Genomic DNA, 16,393 nt, shown 5'->3' on the forward strand with positions numbered 1-16,393 from the left:
CCAACCTCCTGAATTCTTTCTCAGGTAAATCAAGGATTTCTTCTTGGTTTGGATCCATTGCTGGTGAACTAGTGTGATTTTTTGGGGGGTGTTAAAGAGTCTTGTTTTGTCATATTACCAGGGTTGATTTTCTGGTTTCTTCTCATTTGTGTAGGCCCTGTCAGAGGGAAGGTCTAGGGCTAAAGGCTGTTGTTCAGATACTTTTGTCCCACGGGGTGTTCCTTTGATGTAGTATTCTCCCCCTTTTCCTAGAGATGTGGCTTTCTGTGAGCTGAACTGCAGTGATTGTTGTCTCTCTTCTGGGTCTAGCCACCCAGCGAGTCTACCCGGCTGTGGGCTGGTGCTGGGGGTTGTCTGCATGTAGTCCTGTGATGTGAACCATCTATAGGTCTCTCAGCTGTGGATACCAGCACTTGTTCTGGTGGAGATGGTTGTGGGGGCGGGGGGTAGCGGGGTTGCAATGGACTCTGTGAGGGCTCTTAGCTTTGGTGGTTTAATGCTCTATTTTTGTGCTGACTGGCCTCCTGCCAGGAGGTGGCACTTTCCAGAGACCATCAGCTATAGTAGTATGGAGAGGGACGAGCCATGGGCGGAGCCCTAGAACTCCCAAGATTATATGCCCTTTGTCTTCCACTACCAGGGTGGGTAGAGAAGGACCATCAGACTGGGGCAGGGTTACGCACGTCTGAGCTCAGGCTCTCCTTGGGTGGGTCTTGCTGCGGCTGCTGTGGGGAATGGGGATGAGACTCTCAGGTCACTAAAGTTGTATACCTACTGATTATGGGTGCCTCTGCTGACTCATGCTGGTTGTCAGGGAAGTGGAAGAAAGCCAGCAGTTACAGGACTCACTCAGCCCTCACACAAACGGAAGGGCCCGGTCTCACTCCTACCGCGCCCCCCACAACAGCCCTGAGTCTGTTTCCAGGTGATGGTCGAGAGGGGTTTGAAAATTTGCCCCAGGCTACCCGCCTTCCAGCTGCGGCAAGAAAAAGGCGTGGTTCTTCCCCCACTGAGGAGTCTGCACACCGGATTTGCATCTTCCCCTGAGTTCTGGCCTGGAGGCTTCTCGCCCGTGCAAATTGTTACAAAGTTCAGCTACAGGGTTCCTTCTTTCTGTGGAGTTTTACCATCTGCTCCTCTGGCCACCCTCCTGATGGATCCCTGTGGTGCCAGGCAGGAATGACCTGCTTAAGGACCCAGCGAGCTCCCAGGACCTTTCTGCTGCTTCCTCTACCCATATATTTTGCTTGGTTCTCTACATTGACTCAGCTCCAGGTAAGTTTGGAAATTTCTCCTGCACACAGCCCTTCAGTTTCTCCAGTGGGGGTGTGTGTTTGGGAGAGGAGGGTCTCGGGAGAGGAGGGTCTCCCTTTCTCACTTCCACAGTTGGGGCATTCACAGTATTTGGGGTGTCCCCTGGGTCCTGCAGGAGCAGCCTGCTTCCCTCAAAAGGTCTGTGGGTCCTCTCAGGATTGCTGGTTTGTTCTTGCAGTCGATCTGGAGCTAAAATTCACAATGTGAGCCTCTGCACACCGCTCTGTCCGGAGCTGCAATCTAGTCCTGCCTCCTGTCTGCCGTGATTGATACTCCATTTGATCATTTTTTCTTGAAGCACAAGAAGCTTCAAACATCTAAGAGTATTCAAGCTTATTGTGCTGGTTACCTAGTTCTATAAAGGATTATGAGTTGCCCAGTTATCATTTTCCTAAATTTCTATGAATAAATGGAGCCCGAGAAAGAAAGTTCTTTTGGGGCAGTAAGAATGCTATAGCCACATGTAAATGTCCAAGAAACCATGGAAGCTGCAATGCACATTCTAGTTTTAATTTCAATAATTAAAAAACCTTAGAAACACAAGCAAAGAAGCGGGGGTATTTATCTATTTAACGGCGTTTCTGAATTAAACTTCCTCTCCTTTATCCACCAAAATATCTGTAAATACTGCAAGGTTCTGTGTGATAAAAGACATGGTGCAGTCTTTTGAATGAATTCTCAATAAGGAATGTAATTAGAGTCATGTTTTCTGATAGGAGTGATGCTCTGAGTCAATCATCCATGGCATCTTAGCGGTTTCATTGATAATGGAATTCATAGAATACATTCTTAAAACTAGAGACTGAACATACAGTCACAAAAAAAGGGTAACTGAGGAAAAAGAAATTAATTCAAAAAATAAGATTTTATTATATAATGGGAGAATAAATGATTATGGAGTTGTGTAAATCCTTAAGCCATCTTGATCTAAAACCATTATCATGTAGTTATCTAAGATTTAAAACTTGATCAAGGAAAGATATAAATATTTTTTGTTAAATAATGGATACAAAATTGATAGAAACAGTTATTTGGGATTTCGAGGATGTGTGTGTGTGTGTATATGCATGTGCAAATGTATTCAATAGAGTATTTTTAAAGCAAGACTTCCAATAGAATGCAGCCATAAAAAAAAACAACATCGTGTCCTTTGCAGGAAGATGGATGGAGGTGGAGGCCATTATCCTTAGCAAACTAACACAGGAACAGAAAACCAAACAGCCAAATACCACTTGTTGTCACTTTTAAGTGGGAGCCAAATGATGAGAACACATGGACACACAGAGGGCAATAACAGACATTGGGGCTGACCTGAGGGTAGAGGTTGGGAAGAGGGAGAGGAGCAGGAAAAAATACTAAGGGGTACTAAGCTTAATACCTGGGTGAAGAAATAATCTGTACAACCACTGTGACATGAGTGTACCTACAAAGGAAACCTACACACGTACCCCTGAACTTAAAGTAAAACTTTAAAAAAAGAAATTGGGCTGGGCGCAGTGGCTCATGCCTGTAATCCCAGCACTTTGGGAGGCCGAGGCGGGTGGATCACGAGGTCAAGAGATCGAGACCATCCTGGCCAACATGGTGAAACCCCGTCTCTACTAAAAATACAAAAATTAGTCTGGCGTGGTGGCGGGCGCCTGTGGTCCCAGCTACTTGGGAGGCTGAGGCAGGAGAATCGCTTGAACCTGGGAGGCAGAGGTTGCAGTGAGCCGAGATAGCGCCACTGCACTCCAGCCTGGCTACAGAGCGAGACCCTGTATCAAGTAAAATAAATAAATAAATAAATAAATAAATAAATAAATAAAAATTCAAAAAGAAACTGCCAGTACAAAGAGGATCTAACATGTTTTTCTTGTTGCTTCTTTCCTATTTTCATTCTAATTTATCAATCCTACTGAAAAGCTTAGACTAAGGTTTAGTTTCTTACTGAATATAATTTTCATTTTTATTATTTAATCCAATGTAAATTTTTATTAGACTTTCTCAATTTTAATACCAATTTCTCTGCATTTTCTAATGAGTTTCATCACTGTGGGGTACTGTATATATTGCTATCAGATGGGTAGGTGGAGTGCATGTTAGTTATCAGACTTCTCATAAATAATGCATATTCACTTAGGCAGTTTGGGTCAATACTGAAAGTTATTTCTTAAGGAAAGTAGAAATTATCAAGTTAAAGAATAGGAGAAAGCAAGTTGAAAAGAGAAAGGTGCTGAATTGTTGATCTTCCAGAGAATAAGAATGTGTGATGACTGCTGGAACACTCTGGGTAAATTTTTCTATTATGCTTTTGATGTTTAAATACTGAGCTTCATATTCAAAAGCTAGTTAATTGAAGAGGTTTTCCTGAAAGCTGTAGTAGAAAGACTCATGACCAAGCTACCTAATAACTTAATTATCTGGGTTTTATCATAATACCTAAATCAAAAAGAGGTTTCAAAAGAAATGGGAAGTTTCCATGTTGGTTAGAGTTGAATGTGGCTGATTTCTCATTTACTATTAATGAAATAGGAGTTAGTTTAACTGGCTGGAAATTAAACAATATAAAGCTAAAATCATTACATTTGTATATTTTATTAGGTATAGTAATTATACCTCTAGTAATATGCATTTTCTTACTTAAGGTAATAATTTAAAATGTGATTAGGTATTAGATACATAGACATCCAGTATGTTGTTCATTATGGGTAAAAAAAAAACCAACATAAATGTCTAAAATTATACTGTTTTGGAAAAATATTTAACAACCCATAAAATGATCACAAAAATGATATTAAAATTGAAAAGGATAATAAAAATTTGTATATACCCTATGAATTCATTTTGTAAAATATCATTAAAAAATAATAAAACTATGCATATATAATACATTAACAATGCTTACCTCTCCATATAAAGATTATAAGTGTTTATAAATGTTTTTTTATTGCTTATGTTTATTTTGTGAGTGTCCTAAAATTAACATATTGCTTTTGCATGAGGAAATGAAATGAATAAATTTTAAAAATATTTAATAAAGTTTATTTTTCCATACAATTTATTTTTATTTTATTTAAATAAAATTTATTTTTCAATTGTTATATATTTACAGAACAATTTAGCAGAAAGTACATAAAGTTTAGTATATCTACCCCACACCCATCCCAGACACACAGATTTTCCTATAATTAACATCTTGCTTTTATTTGGTACATTTCTTACAATTAATGAGCCAATACTGGTAAGTTTTTCAGAACTATCATTTATACTTTTGAATTTTAATAAAGTCAAATTTATCAATTTTTTTTCTTTAATCACACTGTTAGTGTTATATCTAAAAGCTCATTGACAAACCTAATGTCATTTAGGTTTTTTCCAATGCTGTATTCTGAAATTTGTATAGTTTTGTGTTTTGCACTTAGATTTATTTCATATTAATTTTTGTGCCATGCGTAAGGCTATGTCTAGATTCATATTTTTGCATATAGATATCAAATTGTTCCAGCACCATTTGTTGAAAAGATTATTCTTTCTCCGTTAAATTGCCTTTGCTTTTTTGAAACAGATAGGTTGGCAATATTTGTGTTGCTCTCTATTCTGCTCTACTTATCAATTTGTCTATTACTTCCCTAATACCGTGCTATCTTGAATGCTGTAGCTTTGTAAGTTTTAGAGTCAGATAGTGTCATCCTTCTGACTTTGTTCTTCAATATTGTGTTGATTACACTAGGTCTTTTCTCTTTCCTTATAAACTTTAAAATCAATTTGTTGACATCCACAGAATAACTTGCTGGGATTTTGATGGGGATTATATTGAATTTATAGATCAATTTGAGGAAAATTGGTATATTAAACATTTTTGTGTCTTTCTATTCATGAATATAGAATATCTGTCCAATTTTAAAGATCATCTTTGATGATTTTAATCAAAGTTTTGTAGATTTTCTCTAATATGTATAGTATCCTCTCTCTATATATGTTGTGTGTGTCCCTTTTTTGGTGTTAATATAAATGGTGTGTTTAAAATTTTAAATTCCGATTGCCCATTGTTACTATATAAGAGAGCAATTGACTTTTGCATACTGACTTTGTACCTTCAGTCTTGCTAAACTCACCTACTAGTTAAAAGATTTTTATGAAGAGGGCTAATTCATTGATATTTTCTACATAAACAATGATGTCATCTGTGAACAAAGACTATGCAAATCTAAGAACATTTTCAAAAAAACTATACTGCTTCAAAGATAGCGCACATAGAAATCAACAGAATACTTTAAATTCTTCCCTCAATTCTTATAACACTGTTGCCATTTTTTTACTTATCCATATGCTGTGGATGTGTGAATACACACACATATATATATATATTTATAACATTGTTATTACTGTAAACAGATATCTGTTAGATAGAAATAAGAAAAATAAAAGATTTATTTGCCTTTTTATGATTTCTTTTCTGGACTCCCTTCTTTAAGAAGATCCAAGTTTTTGACCTATATTATTTTTCTTCTCTCTGAAGAACTTCTTTTACCATTTTTGGCAAGACTGAGTTAATGGCTGCATTTACACTCAGTTTTTGTTTGAGAAAGTCTTTATTCTTCACCTTCAAAGTATAAATTTATTGGGCACAGAATCCTAATTTGCCAGTGTTTTGTTTTTATTTTCTTTGAACAGTTTAAATATTTCCCTTCATTTTTTTTCTTGCTTGCATGTTTCTGAAGATAAGTCCAATATAACAATTTTCTTTATTTCTCTATAGGTAAGGTGTTTTTTGCTGTTGTTCTTGTTTTCTTTTGTTTTTCCTTTTGGCTTCTTTCACAATTTTCTCTTTGCCTTTGATTTTTCTATAGTTTGAATATGATATGCTATGCTATAATATATATCTTTTAAATTTTTTCTGCTTGGCATCCTCTGAGCTTCCTGCATTTGTGGTTCTATTTCTGACCTTAATTTTGGAACATACTCAGCCATTATTATTTCAAGTATTTGCTTCTTTCTCTCTTTTTTCTCCTTCTAGTATTTCCATTATATGTATGTTAAACCTTTTGTAATTGTCCTACAGTACTTGGATATTCTATCCTATTTTTAATTTTCCTTTTTTTTTAAATTTGGCTAAGTTTCTATTAACGTATTGGCTGTGTCCAGCCTACTGATGATCTATCAAAGGCATTCTTCATTTCTGTGACAGTGTTTATGATTTTCAACGTTTCCTTTTCATCCTGTTAGAGATTCCATTATCTCTGCTTACATTACTCACATATTATTGCATGTTATCTACTTTTACCGTTTGATTCGTTAGCATATTCATCATAGCTACTTTACATTTAGAGTCTGATAATTTCAAAATATTCACTGGTTTGGGTGTTTGCTTTGTCTCTGTAGCTCATTTTCTCTTTCCTTTTAGCATGCCTTGTAATTTTTTGTTGTAAACTATAAATAATGTATTGGTTAATAGGAACTAAGCTATGTAGGCCTTTAGTGTGAGATTTTATGTTTATTTGCCTAAGAGCTCATCTGTGTTTACTGTTTTCTGTAGCTGTAGTTGTCATAGGCTTCAATGGCCTCTATTGTTGTTGTTTTTGCCTCTTTGCTGTTTTTGGATTTCCCTAGAATCTCCTTCTTAAATAGAGTCTGAGGCTTGCAGTTCTTCCAGTAATCCACTGTTATTATACTGGAGCTCTGTGGTGAACAAAGGTAGGAAAGGTGAAGCAGTGTATAACCTTATGATTAAGTCTCAGTCTTTTCAGTCTTATAATGGATTTGTGCTCCTTGGCTGTGACCTTCACAAGTACTTCTTGCCTGCTTTTCCCATTTATGAGAGGCAGCAAGGCTAGAGGGGGCTGGATTTGGGTAATTTATTTCAATGCTCTGGTGAAGTTATTTCCCTTGCTAGGTAGGCTTCTGTTGTGGGGAATGCTCTGGATTATTTTAAATGGTTACTTTTCCTCAGGATGTTTCAGAATGGTTACTTTTTTCATCCCACTGGCTAAACCATTTTTAAATCTTTACCTTGAGCAGTTTGTGGGGCTACTGAAGGTAAAATTCACAAAAGTATGGGGCACCGGGGGATTGGCCCTCAAAATCTTCTCACTGTCAAGTAGTCTGAAGTAAGCCTCCAAGAACTGGTCAAAGTTAAGCATTCTTATGAATTACTGGCTCCAGAGGCTTCATCTTCAGGGAAGCCAAACTATATTCTCTGTATTTGCCTGTTTCACTAGTATTTAAGGTTGGTTTTTAAGGTTAGTGGTTTGTCCAGCTCAATTCTCATGGATCTAAGTCATTCATTTTCAGTTTAGTTTTTTGGTTGTTTGTTGGGTGAAGGTGGATGAGAATGACTTTTAAGTCCTACGTTCATCATAGTAGAAATCAGAATGTGAAAGCTCCAAAAGTTGTTTTTTAAGTGGAACTTTAAAATGACCCCAGATCATTTATTGTTAGTATTTATTGATATAAAGCCCCTACTACTAGGAAACTCTGAGTGGTGTTCAAGAGTAATAGGCTTGGAAGTCTAATTTCAATTCAACCACTTACTGATTGTGTCAACTTGGCAGACTGGCTTTATTCCTGTGCTTTATTTTACTTATGAATAAGAGAGAGACACTGGGAATATCAACCATAGTGTTCTTGTGAAATTTAAATGAAGGTGACACAGAACAAAATCTCAGAACAATGTAAGTTTTTGGTAATAACAGCTGTAATTATTATTTTCACTAGCAATTATTTTATACTACAGGAACTAAAGAAATGATTGTGTAGCATTCATCAGTGATATGGGATTCAAATTTATTTACACCTGATCTGGATTCCTAGCTTCAGTGTAACCTCGAGTATTTGAATCAACTGCTTGATCTCCGCTACTTTCTTTGTAAAGTAGTACTGATAATTTTTAACCTGAAGTTGGTCATGGAGACAAATACATTACGTATGTAGAGTTAGTTCGACACAGTGCCTGAAACTCAGCACTCAAAAAGTGCTGCTAATCCTTATCAGTAGCAAATAGTAACTAGGTTTGACCTACATTTTGACTTAGCTTTGTTTAGAGTCTCCTTTGTGTTATGTTGAAGTTGATAAACAGCTGGAAGAGGCCACAAGAATGTCTTAACTTGTTCTTACCTTTTTCCCTACATCATTTGGGATTGGCCAGTACAGTGATCAGTGACAGAAAATCTGTCTAAATTATACTTGTAAAACATTGATTCATAAACTCAGCACATACTTAGTGAGTTTGTATTCTACAAGTGTTAAATAAAGGGTTTGCAATTTACAAATTGATTTTTTTTTCCTTAAAAAACAATTAATTATTTTATATATTTGAAAAAGCAAATTTTTTTTCTATCCTCAAAATTGGGTAAACTGTAGTTAAAAATGCAAATTCCTTTTTTACTTAATTATCTTAATATTTCTATCAAATAAATTGTAATGAGAAACTTCAGGGAGATTGATGTATTTGGGGGTAAACAATGAATGGTGAAAATCAAGATGTTTTGTGCAAATCCAGTGTTTTCCAATGTCCCTCTCGGTTAAGTAGGTATCTTTATTCAAAATGCATGTGCTTTGTGGCCACACATCAGTGAATAATAATTGTCATCCAATTCACAAAGAAATACAATTATATATTTAAAAATACTATAAAAATGCAGAACATAAAATGTACCATATTAATCATTTCTAAGTGTACAGCTCATTAGTGTTAAGTATGGACCCACTGTTGTACAACCAATCTCCAGAACTTTTTCATCTTGTAAAACTGACACTCTGTACTTATTAAATAATAACTTCCCATTTCCCTCTCTCACAGCCCCTGGAAACCATTCTGCTCTCTGTCTCTATGAATTCAACTACTCTAGATATCTCATATGAATGGAATTATACAGTATTTATATGTTTCTAACTGGCTTATTATGTTATAGCGTGTGTCAGAATTTATTTCCTCTTTTAGGCGGAATAATATTCTATTGTGTGTATACACTGCATTTTGTTTATCCATTTGTCCATTGATGGACACTGAGGTTGCTTTCACTCTTGGCTATTGTGAATAGTGCTACTGAATAGTGCTGCTATGGGCATGAATGTACAGATATCTCACTGAGATCCTTCTTTTAATTCTTTTGGATATATACCCAGAAGTGGAATGTCTGGAGTATATAACAGTTCTATTTTTAAGTTTTTTGAGGAACTGCCATACTGTTTTCCATAGTGTCTGCACCACTTCACATTCCCACCAAGAGACTCCAAATATTCCAATTTCTCCACGTTCACACCAACACTTGTTATTTCCTGTTTTTTTTTTTTTTTAATGGATATGAGATAATATCTCAATGTGCTTTTTTACTTGCATTTCCCTAATGGTTAGGGATGTTAATAATCTTTTTACATGCTTGTTAGCCATTTGTATATCATCTTTGGAGAAACAGAATTATACCTTATAGAAAAAAGGTAAAGAAAATACAAAGTTTTGTGAACCACCTTTTTAAATAAAATGTGTGTTTTCATGGCCATTTATCTGCAAACTAATATATTTCTTATATTTTTAACATATCAGTCCCTCCCCATAGGTTTCTTTTAAGGGTGAATCAAGTTTCTACCATAAGCTAGCACTTCCATCTTTTCCTGCTTCTCAATAATTTTTTTTATATTTAAAGTAGCCAATTAGCACTTCTTCCCATAATTTATGAGAATTAAAAAGGTTGTTTAAAGCAAAAGTAAAAAGAAAAAGAAATTGAACAACATAGAAACTCCTAATGATATTTTTTGGCTAGCATTTTGTTCAATTGTACCCAATATGTGAGTAGTAGAAAGAGCAACAATCACCTTTAAAAAGTCAATCTGGTTATTATATCCTAAATCCCTACCAGTACCTAAAAACTGTCTACTATAAAATGTCTACCAGTACCAAAGATGAGCAAGCCTGCCTTTTACTGCATTGCAAATATTTGTATTATGTACACTTGTGGATTTTCTCACTACCCTACTTACTCTTAAACTTATGTGCACAGTACTAATCTAGCCATGTGATTCTCTGGGTACAATTCAAAATTTTGCTTCCTAAGACCCTTAGGTAGATTTTATTCTTTGGTTATTTTTCTTTTGGCATTTTAATGATATATCTTTTAGAAGAAACTTGGCATACTATATAAATTAAATGTATTTGAAGGACTTGAAGGAAATAAAGGCCCATAACCTCAAATTGTTCATAAAATTAAGCTTGAAAATGACCTGTGAGATAAACAAAAACACATTCATTTTATTCCAGTATCCCATGTCTTCCACTCTTGCACCATTGCCTCTCTCTTAGCTCATATCTATGTTTGTATAGGGATTCTAAATAATTAACTAAAAGAAGAGTGGGAAAAATACTATTTTGGTTTATAGATTGGTCAGCTTGTTATGTCAGAGCAAGCCCCAAATGGGTGACAGCTGCATTATAGAGTAGACTTATTCAGAGATAGCCTTAAAAGATAATGGTGACAAAACAATCTTCCCAATGGGCAGAGCTATAGGAATGCATCTGGTCATCCATTTTATGTGCAAAGAGAAGTTCCCTGAAGTTAGTGTATTTATGGCTGCAAATGGCCTGATTAGTCTAAGGCCTAGAGAAAAAAAGATGAAAAAATAATAGACAATGAGGTCCGAGTTGAGGCAAATAGATAAATATATGGTAATGAGAATCAAGTGTGTAGATTTATAGATTTATGTACGGCATGTAAACACCCACAGACAACATCCACCACAGAAAAGGGACTAAACAGCCAACTATAAAATATGGTGTAGCCGGTTGACTCAGCCAGCTTCTGTGATCAGCCATCCCAGAGCGGGCATAATGAACACATGAAATGACCATGACAGCAAGACAAGCGCTACGCATGGGCCCAGCAGAATAAACTCTCAATTACCGAGGCTGAGCTACACATTGCTCATGTTCACTGTCTAAACTTTCAGCAGCAAAAACTAGCATGGAGCCCACAGTGTGGCACCGTGTCTCAAAGACGTCAATTGACTTCTTCATGGAAACTGACTACATTTGGTTTCTTCCATCCTGAGAGAGCCAGCATTTTATTCTTAGAATTCATTTTTTTCAGGTACAGTTTCCTTTTCCAGCACCAGTATTCAACATGGAATTCTACATAATATCATGTTATATTAAGAAACTCACTATATATGAAGGGAAATGTGAGAGTGAGCCCCAAACCAAGGAATTCATTCTTTGTGCTCCATACTGGCCACCCAAAAGCTGGATTAATAGAGAATGAAAATGGCCTGCTAAAGGTGTAACTGGGCCAAGTGTGGTGGCTCACACCTGTAATCCTAGCACTTTGGGAGGCAGAGGCAGGTGGATCACCTGAAAAGTCAGGAGTTTGAGACCAGCCTGGTCAACATGGTGAAACCTTGTCTCGATTAAAAATACAAAAATTAGCTGGCGTGGTGCCAGGCGACTGTAATCCCAGTTACTTCGAAGGCTGAGGCAGGAGAATTGTTTGAGCTTGGGTGGTGGAGGTTGCAGTGAGCTCAGATTGCGCCATTGCACTATTGCCTGCACGACAAGAGTGAAACTCCATCTCAAAAAAAAAGTAAAGGTGCAACTGATGGGTCAACATGGAGGGAACAGTTCCATTCTACAGGACACCATCCATATGTTGAACCAAAACCTCTGCATAGCTCCATGTCCCAAATATGACGATTGCATAAGTCTGGGAAACCAGGAAGTCAATGCAATGGTGGACTCATTTACAACTCACCAAGAGCCACCAGAAGAATTGATTTTTCCCATTCTTACAATTTTAGGATGTGTAGGGTTAGAGATCTTGGTCATCAAGGAGTGTACTTTCATCAGGGGACATAGCAAGAGCTCCACTGAACGATAAGCTTTGGTTGCCATTTTGGCATATTGGTACTTTTGTGTGTACAGGAATCAAGATGCAAGACTAAGTGTTGTCATTTTGTATGAATAATTGACCCTGATCAACAGGATGAGGCAAAGACATTACTACCTGGGGGGTAATATTTGTGGAACTGGAACCCAGGTGATCCATTTGGACACATCTTGATGCTCTCTTGCCCAACTGTGGCTTTAAAAGGGAAGTTGGAGCAACCTTGGCTTGAGATGGTATGATAACCAAAGACTCAAGCTGCTCACAGATGTGGATCTGCATTATACTAGCAGATAGTTTTCCAAGGACAGCAGAAATGGTAATGTCGATTAAGGAGTATCTAGAATGGATAGTGGAAATAGAAAATTATGAGTGTCAGTTGTGGCCCTGAAACCAACTATAGCAGTGGGGACTGCCATTCATTTTACTAATCTCCTCCTTCTAACTTTTGCCTCAAAGAGAATCCCACCGGAATCCTGGAGAAGATCTTTCTCAAATGTAAAAGGGAAAATCGGCCAAAGTAACTGTTGTCTATGGAGATATGTCATCCAGATTCCCTTTCAGGAAAAACTTGATGCACAGCTATGAGAAGTGAGGTCAACAGGCAGCCTCAACTTTAGACAGGGTTGGCTGCAACTCCAGAGAGCTGCTTCATTTAAGGTCATGCACTTTCCAGGACAGCCCACTTGTGGAGATCAAGCAAGATAAGGGTATAAAAGCCCAGCTATTTTGGTCTTAAAGGGATCCCGCATACTATTGCCTTAGACTAAGATGAGTAAGGTGTGACAGTGGGCACATGGTCAGAGCAATCATTTGTTCTGCCATATGCAACATCACCCGGAGTAGCCAGTTAATAAGTTCTGGAAATGGATAATGGGGATGGTTGCGCAACATTGTGAATGCACTTAATACCACCAAACTGTACAGTTAAATTGGTTATAAAAGGAAGTTTTATGTTATGTATATTTTACCACAATGTTACAAATCAAGGACTTATGTTGGTAAAAGTGTGTAGGATCTTAAGGCTCTTTTAGAATATAAAATCGAATTCAGAATATAGATAGCCATTTAAAATTCAGCTATGGTGACAGGTAGGGGAAAACTTTTTGCAAAACTGTGGTGGTATGTTCACATGCACAGTATGTGAAACTGAACTATTTGTGTAACTGGACCTTTATGGCAGTGTATCCCCAACAGCTAAAATACATGAGCCTGAGAACTCAGGATTTGAAGTATGATTAACCTCACTCACCATCACTCATATTGACTCATTTGTGTATCTGTGCTTCCCATTTGTGCAACTTATGGGAACCAAGAAATCTGATAAAATCAAAACCTTATGTAATGATCCCTTAAATAACCAATAACAACCAAGAAATCTTGCCTCTTGGTAGTAGGAGTCGGAGTGGAAGAGAAAGAATTTCTGCAAGGGGATGAAATAAAAATACTAGTGAAATTGAAGAAACTAGGAACTACCTGCTTATTTGGGGCTTCTTATTCTGGTGTACTAACAGGCAAGTAAAGAATTTTATACATTAGTGATTATCTGATCACCCTGATAACCCTTAGTAGGAAGAGATACATTAAGGGACCAAGGGATTCTTGATGGTTATATGCCTGATAATAACTGGAAACTGATATTTGCAATAATCATAGGCTAACAGGTAAAACTGAACTGAATGTTCCAACCACAAAATCAACCAAAGCCAAAGTACTGACTGGAGGTGAGTAAAAAGTAGACTGAGGGGCACAGGAGAGAAATGATGATATTAATTATGACACAGGCCTGGCAGTAGCAGAGGAAACTGTATTTTACTCCCCCAGCACTCTTCCATTGTGACTTTTGTGGAGATCAAGGCATGCCACCATCCTAAAGAGTCTATAATGAACTGGATATGCATAGATGATGAGGGAGAAGGCAGAGTTGGAGTGTATTATAAAACCTCTTGTGCCCCACCTCAAAGCTCTGTTCTCAGCTGCTGTTTTTGTTTGTTTTGTTTTGTTTCTGTTTTACTTTGTTTAGTCATATGTTATTTTCACAACTGTGGGAAGAAAAAGTGACAGCACTCATGAATACAAAATAGAAATTTATGTGATTTCTTATGCAAGATTTTGAATATTTTTGAGTATGAACAGTAAGTTAAGTGTGTGTGTTCAAAAGTTGTTAGGAAGTGATTTTACTAAAAGAATCAAATAATCTGATAAAACCTTATGTAATGTTCCCTTATACAGCCAACAACTGATTTTACTTCTAGAGTACAAAACTTAAGAATGTATATAACAGAATAGAAACTGACTTTGATGTATCTTAAATTGTTCTCTTCATCTACCTCTAACCTTCAAGGGCTGAACAATTATACAACTCCAGGGGCAACTTTCAGATTGTATTCTATGTGAGTTTTCTGCCTGGAATTGTGCAATGAGAAAAGCCTCCACCAGCATCTGTTTTGAAGAATCTGTAGCTATTATCTAGTTTATTTCATTATCTTTCTAGCAAAAGCTCAGCCTTTCAGGACTATTATAGTCATAGCTTTAAATACATTACAAAACCATGATTTAAGGCCTGTTACAAGCCCATATATTAGAGAAGAAAAACCAGTGGGGAAATAATTGGCTCAAGTCCTCCAGTTGAGATCATGGTCAGAGGGTGTAATGGTTGCCAGAAACCTTGGAAAAACATCATATCTACACATCACTCCACCCTTCACCACAAATAAATAAGGCAATACAAGGCTAACATATTTCCACCTTTTCCAAAATCAAGTCAGTAACAACCACCCTGGGCAGGCCAGATTGTTAAGTTTCATGTCCAAATGCACAATGAAACGGCTTAAGTCATAGGTGAGAGAGAGCATCCTACAACCCATTTTAACAAGTGATTTTTTGTGTGACATTCTCTATGAACTAGAGTTATTAAATTTAAAAACATCCTGAAGTAGAACAGCTAAAATGCTTAAAAGCACATCTTTGAGGAAACTGGGTGCATCTTTATTTTTATTTGGATCAAAACTGGAGCTAGAACTAGAAATAGTCTTCAATTCCAAGATATTGTAGAACTTGTTACTGTAATTTATCATGAACATTTGAGTAGACCCTATAAAAATATTGTTATTATAATTAACTTTTGGAAGAGAGGTATAGAGAGGTATAGAAAATAGAATTATTAAACATTACTATTATTTTAAAATACATTCTCATTATTGGATTATTCTGCCCTGGTTTTATTTAATTATTTTATTTTTAATAATCAACACCCATGAACATATCACTCAACAGAAAAGCTAAAATCTCAACAATGAAATACAGCTGACCATTAGGTCTTCCTGCAGTGCATACACTTCAATCTCTGTAGTGGGATAAACATCATCCAAAATGTTTTTTTATTCTTTTCTTGCTTTCATTTTTTTAAACAGCTTTATTGAGATGTAATTGACATACAATAAACTGCACTTGTTTCAAGCATACAATTTAGTGAAATCTGACATTTACTTATGTATATACATATAAATGCATACAAATATATGTGCAATAATCAACACAAACTATCATCCCCAAAAGTTCCTCGTGCCCCACTGTAATTTTATCATCCTTCTTACCTGCTCCTTTTTGCACCACTCCTTGATCCTCAGGCAATAACTGATCTACTTTCTGTCAGTATAGATTAGCTCACATTTTCTAGAGGTTAGTATAAATGTAAACATACAAAATATATTGGATTTTTTCCTCTGGCTTCTTTCACTGAGAATAATGCTTTGGGGACTCATCCATTTTGTTGTGTGTATCAGTGTTCATTCCTTTTTGGTACTGAGTAGTATGCCAATATATGGACAGGCCACAATTTATCCATTCACTTGTGGGTGGACATTTGAATTGTTTCAGATTTTGGGCTAATACAACCAAAGCTTCTACGAACATTTGTGTACAAGTGTTTATATGGCCACAGGCTTTCATCTGTCTTGGGAATTTTCCCAGGAGCAGAATGGCTAAATTGTATGATAGGTATAATTTTTAAAGAAACCGCCAAGCTCTTTTCTGAAACGTGTATCATTTTACAGTCCTACCAGTGTTTGAATGTTCCAGCTGATACACTTCCTAGTCAGCCTTTTCTATAAGTTTTTTTTTTTAACTTTTACAAATTTTAAAAGGTGTTTGATGTTGTTTCATTATGGTTTTAATTTGCTTTTCCTTAATAAGTAAATGATGTTGAACATGTTTTATCTACCTATTTG

The 16,393-nt window shown here is 36.3% G+C and overlaps 1 long non-coding RNA gene across 1 annotated transcript in view; it reads left to right on the forward strand.

The window, feature by feature from the left end:
- The first annotated feature begins 658 nt into the window (after positions 1-658).
- Positions 659-16,393, forward strand: part of LOC134739689 (uncharacterized) — a 296,309-nt gene continuing 280,574 nt past the window's right edge. The window contains exon 1 of the long non-coding RNA XR_010126583.1: positions 659-1,275. This is a non-coding gene — a long non-coding RNA (uncharacterized LOC134739689). The remainder of the gene's footprint in view (positions 1,276-16,393) is intronic.

Source organism: Pongo pygmaeus, chromosome 5 (assembly GCF_028885625.2).
Source record: "Pongo pygmaeus isolate AG05252 chromosome 5, NHGRI_mPonPyg2-v2.0_pri, whole genome shotgun sequence".
Classification (NCBI taxonomy): Eukaryota; Metazoa; Chordata; class Mammalia; order Primates; family Hominidae; genus Pongo; species Pongo pygmaeus.